We start from the raw sequence: 18,495 nt of genomic DNA on the forward strand, positions 1-18,495 counted from the left end.
TTCTCATGGCTATGTGATTTTGCTCTGCTGTTTCTGAATCTCTCATTCTCCAGAATGTTTCCTCTTTTATAGGACTTAGAAACGTATCAAGACCACCCAAATGGGTGGAGACATGTCGTCACCTAATCCAGTTTAACAACCACTCTTGATGAAATCACATCATCAGGGAGATGATCTGATTACAGTTTTAAACATACAGTATTGAATAGGGATTATTTTGCCTTTGTGATATGGGATTTAGATTAAAACATGGCTTTTCTAGGGGACATACATCCTTTCAAACCAGCATTTTTTTGGGTTACAAGTTGCATAGAAGATCTTTTTCCATCCTTTCACTTTCAAGTCTAATTGTGTCATTGAGTATAAGATGGGTCACTTGTAAATACCGTATAGGTAGATTTTGTTTTTTAATCCATTCTGCTAGTCTGTATCTTTTACTTGGTGAGTTTAGTCCATTAATGTTCAAAGTAATTACTGTGAAAGCAGATCTTGATTCTACCATCTTATCCTTTAGTTTTTATTTGTCAGTTCTGTATATTCTTTTCCTTCTCTCTCTCTATGTCCTTTAAATTATTGTTACTCGTATACTTCAATTCCTGTGCTCTTCTCCAGACTTCCCTTTCCTGTCTTTTTTTTGCTGATAGGACTCCCTTTGGTATTTCTTGTAGGTCAGGTCTCTTGCTGAGTAGTTCTCTCAGTCTTTGTTTGTCTTTGAAAATTTTAATCTTTCTCTCAATTTTGAAGGATAGCTTGGCTGAATAAAGAATTCTTGGCTGAAAGCCTTTCTGGTTTAGGACCTTAAATTTATCCTACCTCTGCCTTCTTGCTTTCGTGGTGCCTTTTGAGTAGTCCAAAGGCAGTCTTATGTGTTTTCCCTTATAGTAGGTTGCTTTTCTCATTCTGCTTTCAGGACTTTCTGCTTCTCTTCAACATTTGACAGTTTGATTAGTATGTGTCTTGGAGTAGGCCTATTTGGATTTACTCTGTTTGGAGTTGAGCCTTTTGATTTGTGTGTTTATGTCTTTTGTAAGGGTTGGTAAGCTTTCACTGATTGTATCTTCAGCTAACTTTCCCAGCCCTTTATTCATCTCTTCTTTTGGAATACCAATGATTCTTATATTTGTGTGTCTCTTGTGTATCCTTCCCCTAAGATTCGGTTGCGTTTTTTCCATCTTTCTTGCCATTTGTTCTTTTGTGTACTCTGGTTCAATTGTTCTGTCTTTTAGCTCACTTAGTCTTCCTCCTGCTTATTTGAATCTGGTTTCATGTTAGTATATTTCTAATTCGATTTACTGTATCTTTCATTTCTGTGAGATCTAACATTTTTCTAGTAAATCTTTTGAATTCTTCTTTGTGCTCTTCTAGTAACTTCCTAGTATCCTTTATTTCTTTATACATATCTGAATAATTGTTCCATGTTTTGTGCGCACCCTGGAATTTTTATTTGATTGGCTGGGCTATTTCTGCTTATATTTTCACATGCTTTGTGATTTTCTGTTGTGTTTGGGGCATTTGATTATCTTAATATTTTGCAGATTGGTTTCCTTCACTTGTCTAAAGTTTTGTGTTTACTTGGTTTTGCATTGAAGGTTTCGTTTTGTACTTGGTTGGCCAGTTATTCCCCACCAAACCAAGGTCTTGAACTCATGGAGGAATACAGTTCAACTTGAGGGTCTGTGTTCTAGTTTGCTAGCTGCCAGAATGCAATATACCAGAAACAGAATGACTTTAAAAAGGGGAACTCAATAAGTTGCTAGTTTACAGTTCTAAGGCTGAGAAAATGTCCCAATTAAAACAAGTCTACAGAAATGTCCAATCAAAGGCATCCAGGGAAAGATACCTTGGTTCAAGAAGGCCAGTGAAGTTCAGGGTCTCTCTCTCAAGTGTGACGGCCCATTGTGAACACAGTCACGGTTTCTCTCTTGGCTGGAAGGGCACATGGCGAACACAGCTTTCTCTCCTGACTTCGGTTTCATGAAGCTCCCCAGGAGGCGTTTTCCTTCTTCATCTCCAAAGGTCACTGGCTCCTGGACTCTCTGCTTCGTGGTGCTGCAGCATTCTCTACTCGGTCCGATTCTCCCAGAATGTTTCCTCTTTTATATGACTTCAGAAACTAATCAAGACCCACCCAAATGGGTAAAGACATTTGTCTCCTAATCCAGTTTAACAGCCACTCTTGATTGGGTTACATCTCCAGGAAGATGATTTAATTACATAGTACTGAATAGGGATTATTTTGCCTTTATGAAATGGAATTTAGATTAAAACATGGCTTTTCTAGGGGACATATATCCTTTCAAACCAGCACAGTCTGTTAGAAGCTGGTCTGGGGTGCATGGCTACTTCAGTAGTAGAACCGCTGCCCACCACGTGGGAGACCCAGACTTGACTCCCGACTCATGCACCCAGAAAAAAGGAAATAAAGGTAATAATAAAATAAAATAAGTATATAATAAAAATATGAAATAGCAAGAACAACAACAAAACACCTCGATGGTAGTAGGCTCCAGAGTCAGAAGGAGACACACCAAGATATAATGAGAGTGAACTCACACTGGTGCCTGGGAAAGGGAGAGCAAATTTAAGGAGAAAATAAAAATAAAATTATGAAATAGGATAATAAAAAATAATATATAAAATAAATAAAAATAAAGAATAAAAATATAAAGCATATATAAAACGAAATCAAAAGTAACAATAAACAATTATACTAATAAAAATATTTGGAAAAAATGTATTTAAATAAAGGGGAAATAGAAAAAAGATTATTAAGGTAAAAAAAATAATAAAAACCTAGGGAGATAGGTTGTTAGCCTGCCTGCACTTAGCCCTTCTCCCTAGGAAGTGGCTATTCCAAGGCACCTCCTCCCCTTAGGCTCTCCCCTCTCCAACTGTAGCAGCTGGCCTGTGCTTACTGGTTTATCCCAGCAGGTGGCACTCCTGTGGTTCCTTATTTTTCAGGCCTGCCCCTTCCGAACTGCAGTGGTTCAAAGATAGGGTGCACAACGGGGGCAGGGCCTGCTCCTGGCCAGTGGCAGCTAGATGGCTGGTCTTGGCCCTTAGGACTGGGATAGTTACGTGTTTTTGTTTTTGTTTTTATTTTGTTACCATATGTACAGTCTTAACATCTTCCCTTTTAGTAATTGAGAACTATATTTCAGTGTTGTTAATTGTGTTCAAAATGTTTTGCTTCCATCAGCCCCATCCATTACTAAAGCATTCGATTATTCCAAATAAGAACGCTGTACATTTGAAGGCTTAACTTCCCATTTCCTATCCCCACCCATCCCCTGGTAACCTGTATTCTAGATTCTGACTCTATGAGTTTGCTTCTAATTGTTTCAAATGAGTAGATCATACAGTATTTGTCCTTTTGTGTCTGGCTTATTTTGCTCAACATGATGTCTTCAAGGTTAATCCAAGTTGTCACATGTATCAGGACATCATTCCTTTTTATGGCTGAATGCTATTCCATTGTATGTACATGCCACATTTTATTTATCCATTCATTGGTTGATGGACACTTGAGTTGCTCCCGTCTTTTGACATTTGTGAAGTAACACCGCTATGAAGATTGGTGTGCAAATATATGAGTTCCTGCTTTTAGTTCCTTTGGGTGTATACTGAGCATAGTGGGATTGCCAGGTCATATGGTAGTTCTATACTATTTGATAGAATTCCCCTGTGACGCCATCTGGTCCTGGGCTTTTCTTTTTTGGGAGATTTTTGACTAGTGATTCAGTCTCTTTACTAGCAATAGTTTGTTGAGATCTTCTATTTCTTCTTGAGTCAGTGTAGGTAGTTTGTGTGTTTCCAAGAATTTGTTCATTTCATCTGGGTTATATAATTTATTGGCATTCAGTAGTTTTTAACATCCTATTGTAGTCCTTTTTATTTTGGTGGGATCAGTAGTAATGCCCCTTTTTTCATTTTAGTTACTTGTACCCTCTCTTCATTTTTCTTTGTCATTGTAGGTAAAGGTTTGTCAGTTTTGTTGATTTGTCAATTTTATTGATCTTTTCAAAGAACCAACATTTGGTTTTGTTAATTCTTTTTTTTTTCTATTTCATTTGTCTCTACTCTGATTTTTGTTATTTCCTTCCTTCTGCTCACTTTTTTTTTTTTTTTTTTAACATGGGCAGGCACCGGGAATCGAATCCGGGTCCTCGGGCATGGCAGGCAAGCACTCTTACCTGCTGAGCCACCGTGGCCCACCCTCCTTCTGCTCACTTTAATTTAATGTGCTCTTCTTATTCTATTTCTTCCAATTTTGAGGGTTTTTTTGCTTTTTTAATATAAGCATTTAGAGCTATAAATTTCCCTCTTAGCACTGACTTCACTGCATCCCATAAGTTGTGTTATTTTGTATTTTCATTTTCATCCACCTCAAAAATAGTTCCTAATTTTGCTTCTAATTTCCTCTTTAACTTACTGGCTTGTTCTAGTTTGCTAGCTGCTGGAATGCAACACACCAGAGACGGATTGGCTTTTAATAAAAGGGGGTTTATTTTTTAGTTCTTCAGAGGAAAGGCAGCTAACTTTCCACTGAGGTTCTTTCTTACGTGGAAGGCACAGGATGATCTCTGCTGGTCTTCTCTCCAGGCCCCTGGGATCCAGCAACTTTCCCCTGGGTGACTTCTTTCTGCATCTCCAAAGACCTGGGCTGAGCTGCGAGTGCTGAGATGAGGAATGCCGAGCTGCTAGGCTGTGCAACATTGCGCTCTCTCATTTAAGCACCAGCCAATTAAGTCAAACGTCACTCATTGCAGCAGACACGCCTCCTAGCTGACTGCAGATGTAATTAGCAACAGATGAGATTCACATACCATTGGCTTATGTCCGCAGCAGCAAGATTAGGTATGCTCACCTGGCCAAATTGACAACTGAATCTAACTATCACATGGCTATTTAAGAGTATGTTGTTAACGTTAGGGACTCCCAAGTCAAAAGGCCAAGCCCTTGATCTTGAGGCTTGCTTTTGTGAAGCTTAGCTACCTGTAAGAATGCCTATGAGTTACTTCAGAAGACCTATTTTGTTGCTGAAAAGTGGCCTCTTTCTCTCTCAGCCCAACTCTGTAAGTGAAATCATAGCCTTCCCCCCTACATGGGACATGACATCCAGGGGAAAAAGTCTCCCTGGCAATGTGGGGGTTGACATTACCTTCCTGACCAAAAGGGGGAAAAGAAGTGTAACAAAGATGGTATCAGTGGCTGAGAGTTTGAGGGGCTACTCTTATGCAGGCTTCAGCTAGACATTGCTACCTCTCATGGTTTGCCAACCTCTAACCAGAACCATTCCTGCCAACCCTAAAGAACACCTAGGACTTTTTATGAGATTCTACAACAGTTCCCTACACTAAGATTACTTTCCAGAAACCTACAGCCTCCATGATAGGTTCCTAGGCCAGATAAATCCTGACATGCAGAGAGGTCAGCCTCTCCAGAACATGAACTAGTTCCATCACTCTGTCCCATATTATTGACAGCCCTTTCCATCATGAAGTTAGAATGGGCATAGCTCAAATACCCCTAAAGATTTGGAGAAAGATCAAAGAAGAATGTGGAGTTACACAGAGAAGGTAGGGTTTAACAGATGTGTATGATTACTGAATCATTATACTGATATTTCTTTTAGTCTCCAGTGTCTTGGAGCAGCTAGTAGTAAAACCTGAAACCTGTATTTTTTTTTCCTATCCTTTCACACTAAACTTATTTGTATCTTTGCCTTTAAGGTGAGTTTCTTGCAGACACCATATGGTTTGGTTATGCTTTGTTATCCATTCTTCTAATCTTAGTCTTTTGACTGGAAAGTTTAATCCATTTATATTTAAAGTCACTACTGACAATACAGAACTTTTTTCTGCCACTCTGCTGTTTATCCTTTGTAGATCATACCTTTTTTTGTCCCCTCATTTCCACTAAAGCCTACTTTTATATTTATTTGCTTTTTTATGTTGTACCACGTTGAGTGCCTTTTCTTTTCTGTTTGCATATATTTCTCATGTTTTTGTGTGGTTACCATGGGGTTAAAATTTAACACCTAAATATATAACAATTATATTTGGTTTAATATCAACTTAACTTCCATAGCATGCACATATATTTTTCCTATAACATTTTTTCTATAACTCCTTATACACCCCCCATTTTTTTGTACTTGCTATGACTTCTATTTTTATGCATTGTAAGTCCAAAACCATAGATTTATCATTACTTTTTATGCATTTGTATTTGAGGACCTGCAGAAAGTACAGCGTGAAGTTATATACCAAACAATACAGTAATACTAACATTTGTAATTACCCAAGTGGTTACCGTTACCTCAGATTTTTTATTTCCTTATGCTGCTTTGAACCATTGTCTAGTGTCCCTTTGTTTCAGTCTGAAGAACAACCTTTAGCATTGCTTGTAGGGCAGGTCTACTGGTGATGATGTCCCTCAATTTTTGTTTATCTGAGAATGTCTTAATCCCTCCTTCATTTTTATAAGAGAGTCTCTCTGGATATAAAATTCTTGACTGGCAGTTGTTTTCCTTCCATACTTTAATTTCAGCCCACTGACTTCTTGCCTCCATGGTGTCTAATGAGAAATCTGCACTCAATCTAATTGTGACTCCCGTTTGCATAAGATGTTACTTATCTTTTGCAGCTTTCAGAACTGTTCTTCTCCTTTGAATTCATTTGATGGTGTAATCAGTATATGATGGGTGTATTTTTCTTCATATTTATCCTTTTTTAGTGTTCTTTAAGCTTTTTTGATATGTATGGTCTTTTGCTAAGTTTGAGAATTTCTCTGTCATTTGTTAGAATATTCCTTCTGCTCTTTGTGTGTTATGCATACATTGGTATGCTTGATGGTGTCCCAGAGATGTTTCAGTGCATTTTCACTTTTAATAATTCTTTTTTCTTTCTGCTTCTCAGCTTGACTCATTGAGAGTGTCTTGTCCTTGAGTTCACTGATATTTTCTTCTCCCAGCCCCAATATTCTTTCTTTACAGAGAAATGAAGTGCTTTATTTCATGGCTGTCAAGAAAGGAGACAGGAGTAAGAAAAATCTCAATTCTCTCTCCCCTAGTCTAAAGAGGTTAGGGTTTTTATGGATTCAACCAATGGGAGATGGAGCTATTACTCTTACAATAACAAGTAACTAAGCTAAAATAGCCATTACAATAAAAAGTATGAACAATTGTAGTATAATGTAAAGGATTGGACAGTAATATTCCAGTAACATATATAAAAAGCAGTAATTAAAGGAGTGGAAAATAACTATTACAGAACAAGTCCAAACAACTACAATATCATGTAAAGGAGTGGAACTAAGCTGAAATAACCACTACAATGAAATTACATGTATAAACACTAGGAAGCTTTAATATTTGTGTTAGAATTATCTACTCTATCAGAAATAATATTCCATATATATTTTTTTTTTTTTTTTTTAATTAACGGAAAGAAAAAAAAGAAATTAACACAACATTTAGAAATCATACCATTCTACATATGCACTCAGTAATTCTTAACATCATCACATAGATGCATGATCATTGTTTCTTAGTACATTTGCATCAGTTTAGAGGAACTAGCAACACAACAGAAAAAGATATAAAATGTCAATATAAAGAAAAGAAATAAAAGTAGTAGTAATAGTAAAAAACAACAACAACAAACAAACCAACAAGCAAACAAAAACAAAAAAAAAACCCTATAGCTCAGATGCAGCTTCATTCAGTATTTTAACATGATTACTTTACAATTAGGTATTATTGTGCTGTCCATTTTTGAGTTTTTGTATCTAGTCCTGTTGCACAATCTGTATCCCTTCAGCTTCAATTACCCATTGTCTTACCCTGTTTCTAACTCCTGCTGAACTCTGTTACCAATGACATATTTCAAGTTTATTCTCGAATGTCCGTTCACAACAGTGGGACCATACAGTATTTGTCCTTTAGTTTTTGGCTGGATTCACTCAGCATAATATTCTCTAGGTCCATCCATGTTATTACATGGTTCACAAGTTTATCTTGTCTTAAAGCTGCATAATATTCCATCGTATGTATATACCACAGTTTGTTTAGCCACTCTTCTGTTGATGGAGGTTTTGGCTGTTTCCATCTCTTTGCAATTGTAAATAACGCTGCTATAAACATTGGTGTGCAAATGTCCGTTTGTGTCTTTGCCCTTAAGTCCTTTGAGTAGATACCTAGCAATGGTATTGCTGGGTCGTATGGCAATTCTATATTCAGCTTTTTGAGGAACCGCCAAACTGCCTTCCACAGTGGTTGCACCCTTTGACATTCCCACCAACAGTGGATAAGTGTGCCTCTTTCTCCGCATCCTCTCCAGCACTTGTCATTTTCTGTTTTGTTGATAATGGCCATTCTGGTGGGTGTGAGATGATATCTCATTGTGGTTTTGATTTGCATTTCTCTAATGGCCAGGGACATTGAGCATCTCTTCATGTGCCTCTTGGCCATCCGTATTTCTTCTTCTGGTAGGTGTCTGTTTAAGTCTTTTTCCCATTTTGTAATTGGGTTGGCTGTCTTTTTGTTGTTGAGTTGAATAATCTCTTTATAAATTCTGGATACTAGACCCTTATCTGATATGTCATTTCCAAATATTGTCTCCCATTGTGTAGGCTGTCTTTCTACTTTCTTGATGAAGTTCTCTGATGCACAAAAGTGTTTAATTTTGAGAAGCTCCCATTTATTTATTTCCTTCTTCAGTGTTCTTGCTTTAGGTTTAAGGTCCATAAAACCACCTCCAGTTGTAAGATCCATAAGATATCTCCCAACATTTTCCTCTAACTGTTTTATGGTCTTAGACCTAATGTTTAGATCTTTGATCCATTTTGAGTTAACTTTTGTATAGGGTGTGAGAGATGGGTCTTCTTTCATTCTTTTGCATATGGATATCCAGTTCTCTAGGCACCATTTATTGAAGAGACTGTTCTGTCCCAGGTGAGTTGGCTTGACTGCCTTATCAAAGATCAAATGTCCATAGATGAGAGGGTCTATATCTGAGCACTCTATTCGATTCCATTGGTCGATATATCTATCTTTATGCCAATACCATGCTGTTTTGACCACTGTGGCTTCATAATATGCCTTAAAGTCAGGCAGCGCGAGACCTCCAGCTTCGTTTTTTTTCCTCAAGATGTTTTTAGCAATTCGGGGTACCCTGCCCTTCCAGATAAATTTGCTTATTGGTTTTTCTATTTCTGAAAAATATGTTGTTGGGATTTTGATTGGTATTGCATTGAATCTGTAAATCAATTTAGGTAGGATTGACATCTTAACTATATTTAGTCTTCCAATCCATGAACACGGTACGCCCTTCCATCTATTTAGGTCTTCTGTGATTTCTTTTAACAGTTTTTTGTAGTTTTCTTTATATAGGTTTTTTGTCTCTTTGGTTAAATTTATTCCTAGGTATTTTATTCTTTTAGTTGCGATTGTAAATGGGATTCGTTTCTTGATTTCTACCTCAGCTTGTTCATTACTAGTGTATAGAAAAGCTACAGATTTTTGAATGTTGATCTTGTAGCCTGCTACTTTGCTGTACTCATTTATTAGCTCTAGTAATTTTGTTGTGGATTTTTCTGGGTTTTCTACATATAGTATCATATCGTCTGCAAACAGTGATAGTTTTACTTCTTCCTTTCCAATTTTGATGCCTTGTATTTCTTTTTCTTGCCTAATTGCTCTGGCTAGAACTTCCAACACAATGTTGAATAATAGTGGTGATAGTGGACATCCTTGTCTTGTTCCTGATCTTAGGGGGAAAGTTTTCAATTTTTCCCCATTGAGGATGATATTAGCTGTGGGTTTTTCATATATTCCCTCTATCATTTTAAGGAAGTTCCCTTGTATTCCTATCTTTTGAAGTGTTTTCAGCAGGAAAGGATGTTGAATCTTGTCAAATGCCTTCTCTGCATCAATTGAGATGATCATGTGATTTTTCTGCTTTGATTTGTTGATATGGTGTATTACATTAATTGATTTTCTTATGTTGAACCATCCTTGCATACCTGGGATGAATCCTACTTGGTCATGATGTATAATTCTTTTAATGTGTTGCTGGATACGATTTGCTAGAATTTTATTGAGGATTTTTGCATCTGTATTCATTAGAGAGATTGGTCTGTAGTTTTCTTTTTTTGTAATATCTTTGCCTGGTTTTGGTATGAGGGTGATGTTGGCTTCATAGAATGAATTAGGTAGTTTTCCCTCCACTTCGATTATGTTGAAGAGTTTGAGGAGAGTAGGTACTAATTCTTTCTGGAATGTTTGATAGAATTCACATGTGAAGCCGTCTGGTCCTGGACTTTTCTTTTTAGGGAGGTTTTGAATAACTAATTCAATCTCTTTACTTGTGATTGGTTTGTTGAGGTCGTCTATTTCTTCTTGAGTCAAAGTTGGTTGTTCATGTCTTTCCAGGAACCTGTCCATTTCTTCTAAATTGTTGTATTTATTAGCGTAAAGTTGTTCATAGTATCCTGTTATTACCTCCTTTATTTCTGTGAGGTCAGTAGTTATGTCTCCTCTTTCATTTCTAATCTTATTTATTTGCATCCTCTCTCTTCTTCTTTTTGTCAATCTTGCTAAGGGCCCATCAATCTTGTTGATTTTCTCATAGAACCAACTTCTGGTCTTATTGATTTTCTCTATTGTTTTCATGTTTTCAATTTCATTTATTTCTGCTCTAATCTTTGTTATTTCTTTCCTTTTGCTTGCTTTGGGATTAGTTTGCTGTTCTTTCTCCAGTTCTTCCAAGTGGACAGTTAATTCCTGCATTTTTGCCTTTTCTTCTTTTCTGATAAAGGCATTTAGGGCAATAAATTTCCCTCTTAGCACTGCCTTTGCTGCGTCCCATAAGTTTTGATATGTTGTGTCTTCATTTTCATTTGCCTCTAGGTATTTACTAATTTCTCTTGCAATTTCTTCTTTGACCCACTTGTTGTTTAAGAGTGTGTTGTTGAGCCTCCATGTATTTATGAATTTTCTGGCACTCCGCCTATTATTGATTTCCAACTTCATTCCTTTATGATCCGAGAAAGTGTTGTGTATGATTTCAATCTTTTTAAATTTGTTAAGACTTGCTTTGTGACCCAGCATATGGTCTATCTTTGAGAATGATCCATGAGCACTTGAAAAAAAGGTGTATCCTGCTGTTGTGGGATGTAATGTCCTATAAAATGTCTGTTAAGTCAAGTTCATTTATAGTAATATTCAGGTTCTCTATTTCTTTATTGATCCTCTGTGTAGATGTTCTGTCCATTGATGAGAGTGGTGAATTGAAGTCTCCAACTATTATGGTATATGTGTCTATTTCCCTTTTCAGTGTTTGTAGTGTATTCCTCACGTATTTTGGGGCATTCTGGTTCGGTGCGTAAATATTTATGATTGTTATGTCTTCTTGTTTAATTGTTCCTTTTATTAGTATATAGTGTCCTTCTTTGTCTCTTTTAACTGTTTTACATTTGAAGTCTAATTTGTTGGATATTAGTATAGCCACTCCTGCTCTTTTCTGGTTGTTGTTTGCATGAAATATCTTTTCCCAACCTTTCACTTTCAACCTATATTTATCTTTGGGTCTAAGATGTGTTTCCTGTAGACAGCATATAGAAGGATCCTGTTTTTTAATCCATTCTGCCAGTCTATGTCTTTTAATTGGGGAATTCAGTCCATTGACATTTAGAGTTATTACTGTTTGGATAATATTTTCCTCTACCATTTTGCCTTTTGTATTATATATATCATATCTGTCTTTCCTTCTTTCTACACTTTTCTCCATGTCTCTCTCTTCTGTCTTTTTGTATCTGACTCTAGTGCTTCCTTTAGTATTTCTTGCAAAGCTGGTCTCTTGGTCACAAATTCTCTTAGTGACTTTTTGTCTGAGAATGTTTTAAATTCTCCCTCATTTTTGAAGGACAATTTTGCTGGATATAGGAGTCTTGGCTGGCAGTTTTTCTCTTTTAGTAACTTAAATATATCATCCCACTGTCTTCTAGCTTCCATGGTTTCTGCTGAGAAATCTACACATAGTCTTATTGGGTTTCCCTTGTATGTGACGGATTGTTTTTCTCTCGCTGCCTTCAAGATCCTCTCTTTCTCTTTGACCTCTGACATTCTAACTAGTAAGTGTCTTGGGGAACGCCTACTTGTGTCTAATCTCTTTGGGGTGCGCTGCACTTCTTGGATCTGTAATTTTAGGTCTTTCATAAGAGTTGGGAAATTTTCAGTGATAATTTCTTCCATTAGTTTTTCTCCTCCTTTTCCCTTCTCTTCTCCTTCTGGGATACCCACTACACGTATATTTGTACGGTTCACATTGTCCTTGAGTTCCCTGAAACCTTGTTCAAATTTTTCCATTCTTTTCCGGATAGTTTCTGTTTCTTTTTGGAGTTCAGATGTTTCATCCTCCAAATCACTAATTCTATCTTCTGTTTCTTTAAATCTGTCATTGTAGGTATCCATTGTTTTTTCCATCTTTTCTACTTTATCTTTCACTTCCATAAGTTCTGTGATTTGTTTTTTCAGTTTTTCTATTTCTTCTTTATGTTCAGCCCATGTCTTCTTCATGTCCTCCCTCAATTTATCGATTTCGTTTTTGAAGAGGTTTTCCATTTCTGTTCGTATATTCAGCATTAGTTGTTTCAGCTCCTGTATCTCATTTGAACTATTGGTTTCTTCGTTTGACTGGGCCATATGTTCAATTTTCTGAGCGTGATCCGTTATCTTCTGCTGGCGTCTGGGCATTTAGTCAGATTTCCCCGGGTGTTCGACCCCACCCGAACGTTGAAAGATTTTTCTGCGCAGTCTCTGGGTTCTGTTCTTCCTATCCTGCCCAGTAGGTGGCACACGTGGCACACGCCTGTCTGTGGGTTCCACCAGCGAAAGTTGCTGTGGGTCCCTCAACTCTGGAAAACTCTCGCCGTAGGGGAGGTTCGGCAACCGAAGCGTCTTGGAAGAATGTCAGCCGGCCCGGGGTTCCAAACGCGGGGAGGGTCGCCGGCTGTCGCAGCACAGGAGAGCGTCCGGCCAAATTAGCTAGTCGGCCCGGGGCACCAAGCGTGGCGGGAGGGCGCCAGCTGTCGCAGCCCGGGAGAGTGCACTGCTCCCAGGCGACGGGGGAGTCACGTGTTTGGAAGGGATCCCCCGGTCACTGTTCTCCGCAGTCTGGGGATTTCCGACCCAACTATCTCAGTTTTTCCGGGGGGCCTCGTGTGGTGGGGGCACCAGCCGCCGCGGCCTAAGGGGGCCGCCTGTCCAATTCTACCAGCTGGCCTGGGAAGGTGGAAGGGAGGGACTCCGGTCGCTTGCTGTCCCACCCAGGAAAGCCCGTGCCCCTTGGTGATCTCACCGGAGCTGGTTCTCCCAGATAGTCAGCCGTTCCAGGATGGGGTACGCTGTCCCTTTGATTTCCCTCGTGGCTCCGGGAGCTGCTCTGTATTATCTCCACTCCCCCAGTAGTTGTTCTGGAGGAGGAAAGGTGAGGGCGGCAAGGCTGTCGAGGCTGGTGGCGGAGGAGCACGGTGAAGGCGGGGGAAGAGGGCACCGTGTTGGTTGGAGAGCAGCCGGAGCAGGAGGGGGAGGAGGGGGGTAGGGAGGTCGGGCGGCTCGGCTGCTGCGGGGCGCGTGCGCCGCGCGGCGGTCCGGCGGAGAGAGAGAGGGGGTAGGGAGGTCGGGCGGCTCGGCTGCTGCGGGGCGCGTGCGCCGCGCGGCGGTCCGGCGGAGAGAGAGAGGGGGTAGGGAGGTCGGGCGGCTCGGCTGCTGCGGGGCGCGTGCGCCGCGCGGCGGTCCGGCGGAGAGAGAGAGGGGGTAGGGAGGTCGGGCGGCTCGGCTGCTGCGGGGCGCGTGCGCCGCGCGGCGGTCCGGCGGAGAGAGAGAGGGGGTAGGGAGGTCGGGCGGCTCGGCTGCTGCGGGGCGCGTGCGCTGCGCGGCGGTCCGGCCCATATATTTTTATTGTTCACAAAACAGTTGCATATTTATTATTTCTTACAATATTTACATGTATTTCTCTTATAAAGAAGGGGAAATGAAAATAGAAACGCTAAGCAATTTTTCCGAAGTCACTTGGTAAATTGTTGAGGCAGAACTATATAACCCAGTCTTCTCTTGAAACCCTCCTGGAGATGTTTTCATTTCAGTTACTGTGGTCTTCAGCTCCAGTAATTCAGTTTTGTTTTTTTTTCTGTTCCTTAATAAAACTCTCATATTGCTCATGATTTGTTTTCCTGATATCCTTTAGCTCTTTCTCAGTGGTTTCCTTCATCTTCTTGAGTTTTTTAAAGACCATATTTAAAAGGCTTTGTTCAGTATGTCCACACTGGTCTTCTTCATTGTTGTTTTCAAGATTTTTATCCTCTTCCTTTGGATGGGCCATCATTTCTTGTTCCTTTGTCTTGTACTCTTTCATTGCATACTGTGCATTTTAATATTTTTAAATGTTAACTCTGGAATTTATTATTTGAGATATCTGTTTCTTGGCTTTGTAACCAGCTGGTGATAAGAAAGAGATTTTCTTAAGCTTCAGCCCTCCTATCAGGAAGGTCTGCCCAAGGCAAATTAGAGTGTGTGGGGTTTTCCTTGTTTTTCTGGGCTTTTCTTGTGTCCTGTGCTTTTGCTTGCTAGTTGTTTTGGGGATCCCCTGTTTACAGGAGCTTGGTTGTCCCCTCTGTTTCCCAGGAAACAGACTCTTCTCCTAGGTGGTTGATGCAGACAGGCCTTTGTCTCAGAATGTCCTCCTCTAGTTTTTTACATTCCTTTAGTTGCTTTTGCCTGGAGGGCAAATTCTGAGAGAAGGACACACGGGAGAGGACTTTCCAAAAAAACTCAAGCTTAATCCTTTCTAGTTTTTTACTTAAAGCAGGATACTTGTGACTCTTCCTTTCACTTAGCACAATAGTTAGTTGTAGAACAGATTTTAGAATTGGTGTGGGTTACAGTTCCACAGTTTTAGGTTTTTACTTCTAGCTGCTTTAAGATACTAGAGACTAAAAGAAATATCAGTTTAATGATTCAGCAATCATATTCATTTGTTAAACCCTACCTTCTCTGTATAACTCCACCATCACCTTTCATCTTTCTGTCCCAGTTTTTAGGGGTATTTGGATTATGGCCATTCTAACTTTTTCATATTGGATGGAGCTGTCAATAATATGGGGTAGGGAGATCACACTAGCTCATGTTCTGGTAAGGTTGGGCCCTCTAGGTTTCAGGATTTATCTGTTGACCAGTGGACTTTTGAGTTATTTTTCATTTTTTAGTGTTTTAAACAGTGATGGTTTGAGCTATGTGTTATCTCTGGGTTCTGATGCTTTTAGGATTTATACCTCAGGCTTCATTGGCGCTTCAGCTCTGTCTTTGCTCACTACTAGATATTTCTAGCAAGCATTTGACTTCACACCTACTGTGCCCCAGCCAAACTATACTAGTTTCTTTTCCCAAACAGTTCTTCCTTCTATCCCTTATATCTCTGACACTGGCATTGTCATTCTCCTAACCACAGTAGATTAGGAAATCCTAATCATTTTGTTTAGATAGCAAAATATGTGTGAGTTATTTTCTCAAGTGTTTTCCCAGTGGTCTATTTAGGATAGCTTTAATGTGTTAGGTAGTCCAGGAATAGGATGGCTGAGGCACAAATGCAATCTAGTCAGAAGCCATATTTTGTCCACAGCATTGTGTCACATATTTGGACTTTAAAGAGCATCTTCTTTAGAAGGGAACCCAGAAGTAAACAAGTTCTAGAACCAAAGGTGCAAATTACACTTTTAATTCTTTATTTGTATTGTGAAAAATAATATATATATAAACAATAAATTTTAAAGCACATCACAACAATTAATAGAACAGATTTCAGAATTTGGTATGGGTTACAATTCCACGATTTCAGATTTTGACTTCTAGGTGCTCTATGGTATTGGAGACTAAAATAAATAGTCAATATAATGATTCAGCAATCATACTCATTTGTTAAACCCTACCTTCTCTGTATAATTCTACCATCACCTTTGATCTTTCTCCCACTCTTTAGGGGTATTTGGGCCCAGTCTAACTTTTTATGTTGGAAGGGACTATCGATAATATGGGATGGGGGCTGGAACTAGTTGATAATTGCAATCTTTTGGAGACAGAAGAAAAGTTTCATTCTCATTAGGTAGTTTAGGTATTATTATATAGCAGTTGTGCTTCCCCAAAATCAGTACTGATGAATGGAAGAGAAGTGATGGGGAATAGAGAAAGAGAAGGGCTAAAGAAATGAGAACAAAAGATGAGGAGTACAGTGTGTACTGGTGAGAAGTGATAGGAAACATCAGAAAGGACTTTGGGGGAGGAGAAAAGAAAAAGCTACCATACTTTGTTCCAAGAGGTATATATTATTAATGTTTTTCATCTCTTAGCATCTCTGAAATTGGAATGTGTCTCAGAATCCATTGCATCACTATTACTTTTGGCCAGGTGGTGAAAATAATCTAGACACAAAAGGACAAATGTAATTATCATTGAGCATGCATGAACTTGGCCTTTGCTGTTTATATTTCTGTCATTTCAGTTGTGTTATGTTCATTGTTGTAACTTCTCATGGTGAAGAATTGCCATTTAAAAATCACTTATATTTTTGCAAATCATCCATTTACACCTTCTAAAAAGACCCAACCAAGCACCAGCATCAAAAGATGCAGCATGGTGTCAGGAACTTGATTCTCTTGAAAGAGAATCCTGGAACAGTATTAGACCAGTCTTAATGGCAGACCAAAGTCTTAATGTCAGAGAGGATGGTACCGTGAGGAAAAATTTAATATAATATGAAACCATTGTGTCATAGCTTAATTTGTGGTTTTTCTCCTTCAAAGTTCATAAAGTAATGGTATCTCTTAGAGTTGATTGTTTTGTATATTTGTCAAAATATAGTACAGCTATCATTGTCCTCAGCCTGTTATCAAGATTTTTTTGTGATAATTACAACAATAACTATAGTTACCCTTTATTGAGTGTTCACCGTGCCAAACACTGAGTTAAGCTTTTACCTCATTTAATTCTCAGAACCATCCTAAAACAAAAGCCATCCCCTGAATTTCTTTTAGTATCCTTTACACCCTTAGGTCATCTACTATTCTCCACTGTGTACAGTACATACCATCTATGTATTGTAGATAGGTATGGGCAGATCTTAGCTGTTCTATTAATTTGTAACTCTTAAAGTTAAGATCTAAATCCGATCCTCTTCCTCTTTAACCCTTCAGCATCTTAGTGCCTTGCCTTTTGTAAGGTACTCAGTAAATATGTGTTGCATGAATACAGCTGTATGTCTGAGATTAAGTTTAGCCCTGTTTATGTGTGTGTGTGTGTGTGTGTGTATATATATATATATATATATGATTTCAGTAGATTCTGAAAGCATTGTAGGAAGTCCTTCCAGAGAACCAGGTTTAACTGCTTAGCAGCCTGTAACCTCCAAAGGGTTTATTGCCTTTCAAAAATTTCTTTTTACCGGAATAAATTTAGTGATATCTCTAGAAAAGCACTGTAGACTGTTAGGTACACAAGCAACTGGTTGAAGATGCTATTCCCACTGTTCCTAAACTTGCTTTCTTTAATGAAAGGCAAAGGGGGCATGAAAAATACAGTGAGCTTTTCAGTAAGATACTCATAAAATGAAACCTTTTGGTTACTGGAAAACCTAATCATACTCTTAATTTCAGGGGTGATGCATATCCACCTGTGGCTCTTATAGCGGATGCTAACACATGCAAATTAGAGAAAGTATCTCATTCTGTGTGTGTGTGTGTGTGTTTGGTATACTCAGTGAGAGATTCTTTCACCTACGACTTATGTTAGGATAGTAAAATAGCTCTTGCTGGATCCCAAGCTGTCTGATAATTTTATTTCAACTTGTGGAACAAGGTGTTAGTTTGAATATGATCTGTTCTTCAGACAAGGTTACAGGAGAAAGTTGATATAACATTGGTATATAAAGAGAAGTTTTAATGCCAGTATAAATATTTCGTTTTTGTTACAAGTGATTTATTGACTTAGAAAAATAAATATTAAATGTTATGGAAATGGATAAGTGAATATCATTGGGCCATTAAAATAATTTTGCAAGTTGTGTGTGTGATTTTTTACAATATATCTGGCAAATGAGTGTGGTATTAAATGAAAAGTGAAAAATACCAAGTGGTACTATGGTATACCCTCAATCATGGACAGGAGTGAAAGAGACTGTATACACAGAGAAAAATATATAAGGAAGTAGGTATATCAGATATTAATATTTGTTCCATTGGGATGGAGTGGTTGTAGGTGAGCATATTTAATAAGTAGATATTTTATAATTTGAAAAAAAATTAAAGTAGTGCATTGTCTTATTTTTGAGATGATTGTGCCCTAGTGATAAGTATGCCAAAGATGTCTTACTGTATGATTGGAAAGGCTTTGTAGTAAGACTGCCATAATAAACATAAAATTTTATATAGTACTGGCAGACATAT

At 38.5% G+C, this 18,495-nt stretch overlaps 1 protein-coding gene across 4 annotated transcripts in view; it reads left to right on the forward strand.

Annotated features, from left to right (window-relative positions):
• The window catches only part of SMAD5 (SMAD family member 5), a 108,562-nt gene that overhangs the window by 56,323 nt on the left and 33,744 nt on the right, over positions 1–18,495 (forward strand). The window contains exon 1 of one of the 4 annotated variants that reach the window (XM_077138523.1): positions 4,369–4,857. The exons of the other annotated variants lie outside the window; for them this stretch is intronic. The gene's annotated coding sequence lies outside the window, so the exon portion shown is untranslated. Of the gene's footprint in view, positions 1–4,368; positions 4,858–18,495 lie in introns of those variants that run through there. 4 annotated transcript variants of the gene reach the window in all.

Source organism: Tamandua tetradactyla, chromosome 20, assembly GCF_023851605.1.
Source record: "Tamandua tetradactyla isolate mTamTet1 chromosome 20, mTamTet1.pri, whole genome shotgun sequence".
Taxonomy (NCBI): domain Eukaryota; kingdom Metazoa; phylum Chordata; class Mammalia; order Pilosa; family Myrmecophagidae; genus Tamandua; species Tamandua tetradactyla.